General features: G+C 37.2%; 1 long non-coding RNA gene across 9 annotated transcripts in view; it reads right to left on the bottom strand.

The window, feature by feature from the left end:
- Positions 1-9,793, bottom strand: part of LOC107159413 — a 55,153-nt gene that overhangs the window by 10,894 nt on the left and 34,466 nt on the right. For 8 of the 9 annotated variants that reach the window (XR_007345697.1, XR_007345696.1, XR_001505755.2 and 5 more), the window contains one exon: positions 438-540. This is a non-coding gene — a long non-coding RNA (uncharacterized LOC107159413). Of the gene's footprint in view, positions 1-437; positions 541-4,038; positions 4,191-9,793 lie in introns of all 9 variants that reach the window. The other variant, XR_007345698.1, reaches the window with a different exon arrangement.

Here is a 9,793-nt window from a genome sequence, read left to right as displayed (position 1 = left end):
CCTTTGGCATGTTTAATTGTGATGTTTAAAGGACATCCTTGCAGTTTCAGATGACACTTTTAAAATAAAATTCTCTCCTAATGATGAAAAAGAAAAATACTTTTTTGTATAACCTCACAGTAAGATAGCTATTTTGTAATTTATTTGTTCCAGGTATCAAGAGTATCTGAATTTCTTAAAGTATTATCTATTTTTATGAGCAAAGGTCGTAGACCTTGGAGTTTCAAAAAGAACACAAAACCCAAATATAAACAAATAAATAGACCTTTATCCTTTATTTAAAAAAAAAAAAAAAAGAACACAAAAACCTGAGACGTAATCAAATTCAGTACAAACCTGCTCCCTAAAAAGCAATTTCACTTTGGCCTGCTAAAATAACTTTTAATTTCATTTAATTAAAAGAACAATTTTGAAAATGTCAGTTCCATTATACTTACTAAAGTGTGTCTGGAGGACCAATAATAAGGACTTCCCATCGATAGAGATCATTGTCATCTATTAAACCTGCTGAAAAGCCTTCCACTGGATTTTTGTTGAGTTCTGTGGAAAAAGAAAATTTTGATCAAAACTTTCAAGCACATAATTTTCATCCAATTTATAAACTGTAGGACTTGAGAATGCATGCCTTAAGTTCTAAACCCTCAAATGGATACACCTCGCCAGGCAAAATGGTACCTGACAAACAAATGTTCCATTTCCATACTACAAGATAATAGCAACTATTCATCAGATCAACTTCTATTGCCTTCTTACTTTTCCCCTTCTTACTTCTGTCCAGCCAAACTCTTACCATTCTAGGTATTCCTATAGCCATCTTTAAAAGAGACTGGTACAAAGAAGATGTCCAGACCCATTTTCAGCTCAGAGAGAACTAGCCATTAAATCAGAAATGGTAATTCTGATGCTGAGGTCTTTAGGGCACATTTTCAGAAACATTGACAGAGTACCACATAATACTTTTTTCATTGGAATTTTCAGAGTTTAACCAACTCTTATTTCTATTAATATGTGTATATCTATTTGACATGTCCCCTGTAGTCTAGGGACACACATCTCTTAAGTGGTGATCTCCCAAGTGGCCCACCATAACTAGCACCAAGAGAGCAGAGGCTCCATCTTTCCTGCTTGTGTGTGCTGAATGCTCTGCTAGCCACAGCTTCTAGCACACAGGAATGGCTTCAGAATAACAGCTATTGTCTATCAGAATGGATGTGGCATGGTGAAGTTTTTACTCTTATAAGGAGAGTACCCTGGCACAAAGAAAGAATGATAAGGGTGGGGGACAAGAAAAGAGACAAGGAATTCAAGGGGTAGGGGAACACAGGCCAAGAGAAAACCTTAGCAGGAAGGGATACACAGTCTAAAACAATTTTAGGAGACACAGGGCTTAATAATATAGTGACCTACTGAGAGTGGACAAGTCACAATCAGCATCCTTCTTAAAAGCTTTAATGAGGTATAAATGACATTTTGTGAACTGCACACATACCCAATTTGGTTAAGTATTGATGTTTGTATACACTATTGAAGTCATCGACCAATCATGATAGTAAACGTATATGTCAATTACAAACAACACTATGAACTGTTTTTTTCCTGCAAAAAAAGGGGGGGGGGGAATTGAGGACAAGGAAAGTAGTTCAGAAAGGACTTGCTGGAAATCTAAGTAAGAGTGTGATTCTCGTGTAACACCTGCCATCATCCTCAAGACATTCCATCTAATCATGGAAGCAAGTGTAACACAATCCACAGTGCTATAAAAGACTGAACAAAGTGTGCTGGTAACTGAGAAGGAGGTATTAATTCTTGGAGGATTCAGGGATAGTGTTATTTCAACAACTAGGACTTAACACCCAAGAGGTCAATGAAACATGGAGAGAGTAAAAAGTAAAAGTTTATATATAAACATGAAGAGCTTCTTTTCTCAAAATTTTATAAGTCTATTATTTTTGCCTGGTAGGCAAAGTGGACTTTTATAAACAGCTAAAACTACAAGAAATGCATTTTTACTTTTAAATAGATATTCTAAGTTTTTATTAAAAGATACAGAAAATGCAAAGACATTAAGATAGGATTTGTGGCTGTTTATGCAAGCATATCTTTACTGAGTGCCAACTATATTGCAGACATAGGAGAAAAGAAAAGAAAGTCCCATTTTTTACTGTCGACTGAAGGATACAGTGAAATGCTCTGACAAACGTAATATGGGCAGTCACTTTCTACATGAGTTCTCTCATTTCTAACCACTTTCCAGACAAACATTATTATATAATCAGCCCTCTATATTTGCAGGCTCCATATCCACAGATTCAACCAACCACAGATTTAAAACAAATTTTTAAAGGACGGGGAATGGTACTGGGAACATTTCTGGGTGGTAGAGCATTTGCCTCCTATGCATCAGACCCTGGGTTGGATCCCCACAAAAGAATCGCATCTGTGCTGAGCATAAACTTTTTTCTTGTTATTATTCCCTAAACAATATAGTATAACAACAATTTACATAGCATTTATATCATATTAGGTCTTATAAGTAATCTAGAGATGTTTAAAAGTAGTACATGTGAGGTTATCGGCAAATGGTATGCTATTTTAAACAAGGGATTTGAATATTTAGATTTTGGTATCTGAGGGAATGATGTCCTGGAATCAATCCTCCATAGATACTGAGGGACAATTGTATTACTCAGATCTTCTTCTCCAATCATGATTTTATAACTTATCCAGAAATCACCTAGTTTGTTGCAGTTTCCAACAGAAGTCCAGTGAAGTTTTATAAAAGTAGGTAGGTAGCAAGCTCTGAAATTAACACATGAGGTCAAAATTACCCTTGAAAATGTCCTTACACTTTCCATAAAGCATATCATTGTTTATATTACTTTTGTCAATACACCCTAATTTTTGAAACTCATGACATGATGTCTACAGGCATGATTGTGTCCACTGCACATTTCAATTAAGTGGTGAAGTAAGGCTCAAAAATGTTCCAACATCTCACTTTTATCATGGCTTTTGCCCCCAACATGGATCCTCCTAGGCCTGGTTCCATGACAAATTATTTAACAGGTTTAAATGCACCTATAGTGGTGGGCCATTATCATATCTTCATGAATGATTCCTTCAAGGTCTAGTTCAAGAAGGCCTTTCCTAAATAACTTACAAATAATCTTTTAACATTTTGCTAAATTCCTATTCATTATACTTTATCACCTGGCACTAGACTATTATTAGCTTCTGATTCCCAGAGAAGTAAACAGACAATGGCAATATGTCATAAATGCTCTAACAGTAGTACAGAAATAGGGGGCAGTCCAACAAAGAAAGGCATATAACATAATCACTGAGAGTCACAAAAAGCTTCTCAAAAGAAAAATGAGACAAAGGATTGGGTGCAAGGTATAGGTAGAGAAGCATATGCAAAATTTGAAATATGGAGCTGAATCTACTACTGAAGTAGGGCACACAAATGGAACTAGACAGAATGGCAGGAACTGGATAGCAAAGGGCTCTCAAGGATATGTAAATGTGGACTTTATCCAGAGGGTAGTGAAGTTATTTTGTCTTTTTTCCCTTCCTCCTATTCTCCTCCCCCCCCCCTTTATTTTGGGGGTGGTGGTGGTTTTGTTTGTTCATTTGTTTAAGAGACAGGGGTCTCACTATGTTGGCCTGATTATAGTCTTGAACTCTCCTGGGCTCAAGTGAGTCTCCTGTCTCAGCCTCCTTGGCACTAAGACTGCATTCATGACCACACTTCAAATATGCCCCCCACTCCACTGTTTTGTTTTTCTCAACAATGGGGTGACCTCATGAGATTTACATATCAAAAACCAATCTAGTGTGTGTAGAAATTACAGAAATAGCATCATGAGGAAGACTAAGAAAATTAAAAGGTAGCTATTAACATTAATAATGGAAAGTGTATCTTAAGTATAGGGCAGGAGAAAAAAATGAATGAAAACAGGAATATTTAGAAAATAAGATTAATTAACCAAACTTGGTGATGTGGAGGATAAAGTGTTAAATGTCAAAATGACATACAATTGCGGGTATGGTGGTGCATGCCTGTAATCCCAGCAGCACAGGAGGCTGAGGAGCCCTGGTTTGCTCACTGGGGTCTTCCCTCTGGCTGGGCTCTTTGGGGTTCAAGGTGCATAGGGACATAGTGTGGAAACACAGTCTCTTCACAAACCCTGTGGAAGGGAGAACAGAGGTGTACTCAATTTTCTTCTCAGGTAATGGGCATGGAATGATGAAGTGATAGGCAAAGACAGGATCTGAACCCAGTTGTTTAGATTTCACATTGAGTTTTCTTCTCCATGATCCCCTCTGCTCCATAAGGTGAGGCGTGATAATAAAAGCACCAATAGTACCAGGCGTGGTGGCACACACCTGTAATCCCAGCGGCTTAGGAGGCTGAGACAGGAGGATCGCAGTTCAAAGCAAGCCTCAGCCTCAGTGAGGCAATAAGAACTCAATGAGACACTGTCTCTAAATAAAATACAAAATAGGGCTGGGATGTAAATTGGAAGTTGAGCACCCCTGAGTTCAATCCCTGGTACCCCCATACAAACCAAAAACAGACATACAAGCTCTCAAAAAGTTAAACATAGAGTTGCTATTATGACCCAGCAATTCCACTCTTAGGTATATTCCCAAGGGAAATGAAAGCATCTGTCCTCATAGAAAGTTATACATACATGTTTATAGCAGCATTATTCACTATAGCCCGAAGGCAGAAGAAACAACTCAAATAGTTTCTTCAATGAATGAATAGACAAATTGTGGAATAAACATATAATGGGATATTATTCAGCCATAAAAAGAAATACAGTCCTGGGGCTGGGGTTGTGGCTCAGTGGTAAAGCGTTCATCTAGCACATGCAAGGCCCTGGGTTCAATCCTCAGCACCATATAAAAATAAATAAAATAAAGGTATTGTGTCCAACTACAACTAAACAACAATTTAAAAAAAAAAAGAAAAGAAAAGAAAGAAATGCAGTACTAACACATGGTACGATTTAGATGAACCTTAAAAACATGAGGCTAAACCAAAGTGCCACGCCTGTAATCCCAGCTAACCAGGAGTCTGAGACAGGAGAATCACAAGTTTGAGCCAGCCTAGGCAATTTAGTGAGACCTATCCCACACTAAATAAAATACAGAGGGCTTGGGGTGGGGTAGTTCAGTGACAGAGACCTGGGTTCAAACCCTGGGAGTGAAGAGGGGAAAAAAAACCTCAGGCTACAGCTGTGGATGTAAACTAAGGCAAAGTGACTGCTACCCTATAGAAGATCCTGGGTTTAATCCTCAGCACCGCAAAAAAAAAAAAAAAAAATCAGACTAAGGGAAAGAAACCAGTTACATAAAGTCACAGATTATATGACCTCTTTTATATAATAAATCCAGGACAGGCAAATTCAAAAGACACAAAGAGCAGAATAGAGGTTACCAATGGATAGGAAGTGGGAGAAATGGAGAGAGAGAGAGAGTTACTTATTGAGCTTGTAGGAGTGGCTTATGGGTTGATGAAAAGGTGCTAGTGGTTACACTCAACACCACTGAGTGATGTGCTTGAACAGTTAAATGTATGTCAGTTTCACCTCACTCTTAAAATGACACAGAGATTTACTAAAATGAGAAATACAGGAGGAGGTACTAGTTTGAGGGGTAAGGGGAAGAACGGATGATGGGTCTAGTTTTAAATACTTAAGGAACATAAATACACTGCTTTTAAAAAGAAATGTGGAGCTTGGGGATGTAGTTCAAGAGTAGAGCCCTTGCCTGGCATTCAGGAGGCCCTGGGTTCAAACCCCAATACTACTAAAAAAAAAAAAAAAATTAATGTTTGGAGGGAAGAAGAGAGGAAGGGAAAGAAATGTGTTATCAAAATATTCTGATAACTTAAATCATTAGATTAATGATGACATTACCCCAGGAAGGATAGAATGGAATGACCTCTAGAAAACACCATATTCTGAAGATAAAAAGAGAAGTAAGAAACCAAAGAATTTGTATCAAAGAAGCTAAAGAAGATGAATGGCAAGGCACAACAGCCAACAATGAGAAAAGGAACAAGAGGTCTAAATCCAGTCTACTGGATTCAGCAAAACGAAAGTCAAGGATGCAAGTGCAGTACAGCAAGAAAGTCTAAATACAAATGACTGTACTAGAGAATATATGCAACAAAACAGATAAATGTCTAACATGCCTAATACAAATTGTGGAGACACAATTAAGAGTTGGAAAGGGGACTGGGGTTGTGGCTCAGCGGTAGAGCACTCGCCTAGCACATTTGAGGCCCTTGGTTCCATCCTCAGGACCACATAAAAAAACAAAGATACTGTACTGTGTCCAACTACAACTAAAAAATAAATATTTAAAAGAGAGAGAGAGAGAGAGAGAGAGAGAGATGCAAAGGGCCTGAAAGATCTCATTTTCCACAGTCAAGAATTTTTTTTTTTTAAGTTCCAAAGGAGGGGCTGGGGTTGTGGCTCAGTGGCAGAGCACTTAGCTAGCACGTGTGAGGCCCAGAGTTCGATCCTCAGCACCACATAAAAATAAATAAAAAATAAAGGTATTGTGTCCAACTACAACTAAAAATAAGTATTAAAAAAATAAAAATAAAGTTCTAAAGGAGGCAAAACTAATCACTAGTATTAGAAACTAGGACATAGTTCTTTTTTCTGTTTTGGAAGAAATAAGAATAGTATCTGGCAGGAAATGTGAGTAGAATTCTGGGGTGCTGGTAACGACATGCTATACAAGATATTTATGTAGTTTTCTATGTGTTATACTACAATTTTTGAAACTCAGTAAATCCTAGTATGTCACATGATTGTTAAATGGAAGCTATATGTGCATGCTATGAATCTGGAAATCACTGTTGGTCAGACTGTTTTACAACCCATGAGTAAAGAGAAAACTAAGGACAAATAAATGTCCTTGAGAGGGAATATCTGAATAAGTGTATGTAATAGGAAATAATGCATAAGAACAATTGCTAAAATACAGTCATTATCCAGAATAAGACTAAAAAGAGAAATGCAGCCTTTGGGACAGGAGTCCCCATGTTTTTCCCTTGCTAGCAAAGCAATAAACCTTCTTTTACCTTTTTCTAATAAAGAAAAAAAGAATGGGAGGGGGTTATGAAAAGTGAAATCCTACAATACTACATCTGAATTTTAAGAACCAATATGGGGCTGGGGATGTAGCTCAAGCGGTAGCGCGCTCGCCTGGCATGCGTGAGGCCCGGGTTCGATCCTCAGCACCACATACAAACAAAGATGTTGTGTCCGCCGAAAACTAAAAAATAAATATTAAAAAAAAATTAAAAAAAAAAAAAAGAACCAATATGAATTCATACCATAGCTTTAAAATTCTATTTCTGCTCTTGAAAAGGTTTAGAAAAATGGCTTGCCTACTACTGAGTATCCCTACTACTCAGAAGATGGTCTCCAAATATGAATTTACTACTAACAGGGACATGAGCTCTTTAGAGAAGTGACTGATTCCAAGTCTAGGGTAAGAAATATGTCAGGCTCATCTCATACACACCTGACAAAAGGTAAGCTATTAAATAATAATATATGATTTTGTTAAAAGGACTCAGGAGCTAAACTTCAAGCCTCTTCAAAGGCTCCCACTGGTCAAATATGACAATTTGAATATCAATCAACTTAATAATCACAAAGAACTGAAACATAAATGTTTAAATCCAGGTGTTCATACCTGTGCTATCAAAAAACAAAAAACTAACTTATCACCATTACATTATTCCAGTAAGCTATTTTGTTGTTTTGTTTTTTTTTTGTTCATTTGTTGTGTTTGTCTGGCATTCTTGAGGACCAAACCCAAGGCCTCTCACATACTAGGCAAATACTCTTATACCACTAAACTACATCCCCAATCTAATCATTTTATTATTTTGAAAAGCAATAAAAAGGAAGCAAAAGAACCAAGATTTAGTATTTCTTTTCTATATAAATTATATTGCCTAGTAACTATTATTTCATTAAATAAGGTTTCTCTCTATTAGAAATACTCCAGTTAAAAAATGAAAACCAATGATACATTGCCATTTTGTCACTTCAATCTAGACATTTTAAAAAGACAGGGTAGGGGGGTCTCTCGATAAACCAACAAGTCATCACTTAGGAAATAATTCCACCTCATAAACCTAAACTTGTTTAAGCAACGTAGATAAAACTGCCAATTTACAAAAAAGAAAAAAAAAAAACACATAAACAGTTAAAGGATATCCTTGGAACACATTTAGCAAACTCTAACCTATGGGAAATTCTAAAGGACAAGGAATCTTTAGCAAATATACTGCTGGTGGGGGGGGACTAAGTCCAATTGGAGGTGGTGGGTAATCAGGGATTGAACTCAGGGGCCTCAATCACTGAGCCACATTCACAGCCCTATTTTGTATTTTATTTAGAGACAGGGTCTTGCTGAGTTGCTTAGCACCTCTGGGTTGCTGAGGCTGGCTTTGAACTAGTGATCCTCCTGTCTCAGCCTCCTGAGCTGCTGGGATTACATGCATGGGCCAACGTGTCCAGCCCATATATTTTTTAAAATGTAACTTACATGACATAAATGAAGACTGTACAATAATATTAAGAAATTATGGTTAACTTGAAGTATGAAAAACATACTTATTTTTCAAAACATACAATATTGTATTGTTTTTTTTTCCTCCTAGTTCTTGAGAAATATTTATGAACATGCTTGGGATATGTTTTACAATCATTAGCGAGAGAGGCAGAGATACATGAAACAAGACTGATGGCAACTAATACCTGTTGAGGCTAAGTAAGTACATGAAGGCTCATTATATCAATCCGTCTACTTCAGAATTGTGACACATTTAAGATTTTTTTTCATACCTTAATACAGTATACAATATTGTTTAAGTATTGTATCAATAATTATGTCAAGGGCTGGGATCGTGGCTCGGTGGTAGAGTGCTTGCCTAGCATGAGTGAGACACTGGGTTCAATTCTCAGCACTGCACATAAATAAACAAACTAAAGTCCATTGACAATTTAAAAAATTTAAATAATAATGTCGAAATTTCCTGGAGCTTCAGGAAAACGAGGTCTCAGAATAACACATAAAGACCCAACTATGCCACTTTATACTGTATTTCACTAACTGAAATAAATTACTCTGCCAACACCAAGCACTCATTAAGTCTAACTACTACAAAGCCAACTACAAACTGAGATTTTAGCTTAGCTCTGATTTCCCTTTGTGTCTGTGTAGTTGTGGTATACTGCTCAGGGGAATGTGTTCCCATCAAGTTTATTTATGTACCACACAGCTGGCTGCATAGTCCATTTCTGTAGAGTGCCTGACTTTATAGTAGCTTCTCTTTTATTTTTCATTTCAGTGCTTGAAATAGAACCCAAGGACTCCTGCATTCTCTATCAACTTTTGAGAAGGCAGAACCTTTTATTCAACACCACCTAATTACTTCTACATATTGAGATGGTTTGTCAAAATACTCTTGACCTTGTTGGCACAGGAATAAACTGCCATATAACCTTAAACTACAAAAACTGCCACATACCTAGTCACCAAAATTAACTGAGAAAACTTCCTCCAATATTGGAAAAAAGTAATGTGTCAGCAAACAATTATAAAGGTTATTTCCAATACAGGTTTTAAGATTCATCAATCTGGGGCTGGGGAAATAGCTCAGTTGGTACTGTGCTTGCCTTACATGCACAAGGCCCAGGGTTCGATCCCCAGCACCAACACTCCACCCCACCACAACCCCTCCCCCTCT

The sequence above is a fragment of the Marmota marmota genome, unplaced genomic scaffold (assembly GCF_001458135.2).
Source record: "Marmota marmota marmota unplaced genomic scaffold, marMar, whole genome shotgun sequence".
Taxonomy (NCBI): Eukaryota; Metazoa; Chordata; class Mammalia; order Rodentia; family Sciuridae; genus Marmota; species Marmota marmota.
The sequence above is the reverse complement of the archived record's forward strand: the minus strand, read 5'-3'. Positions and strand labels throughout refer to the sequence as shown.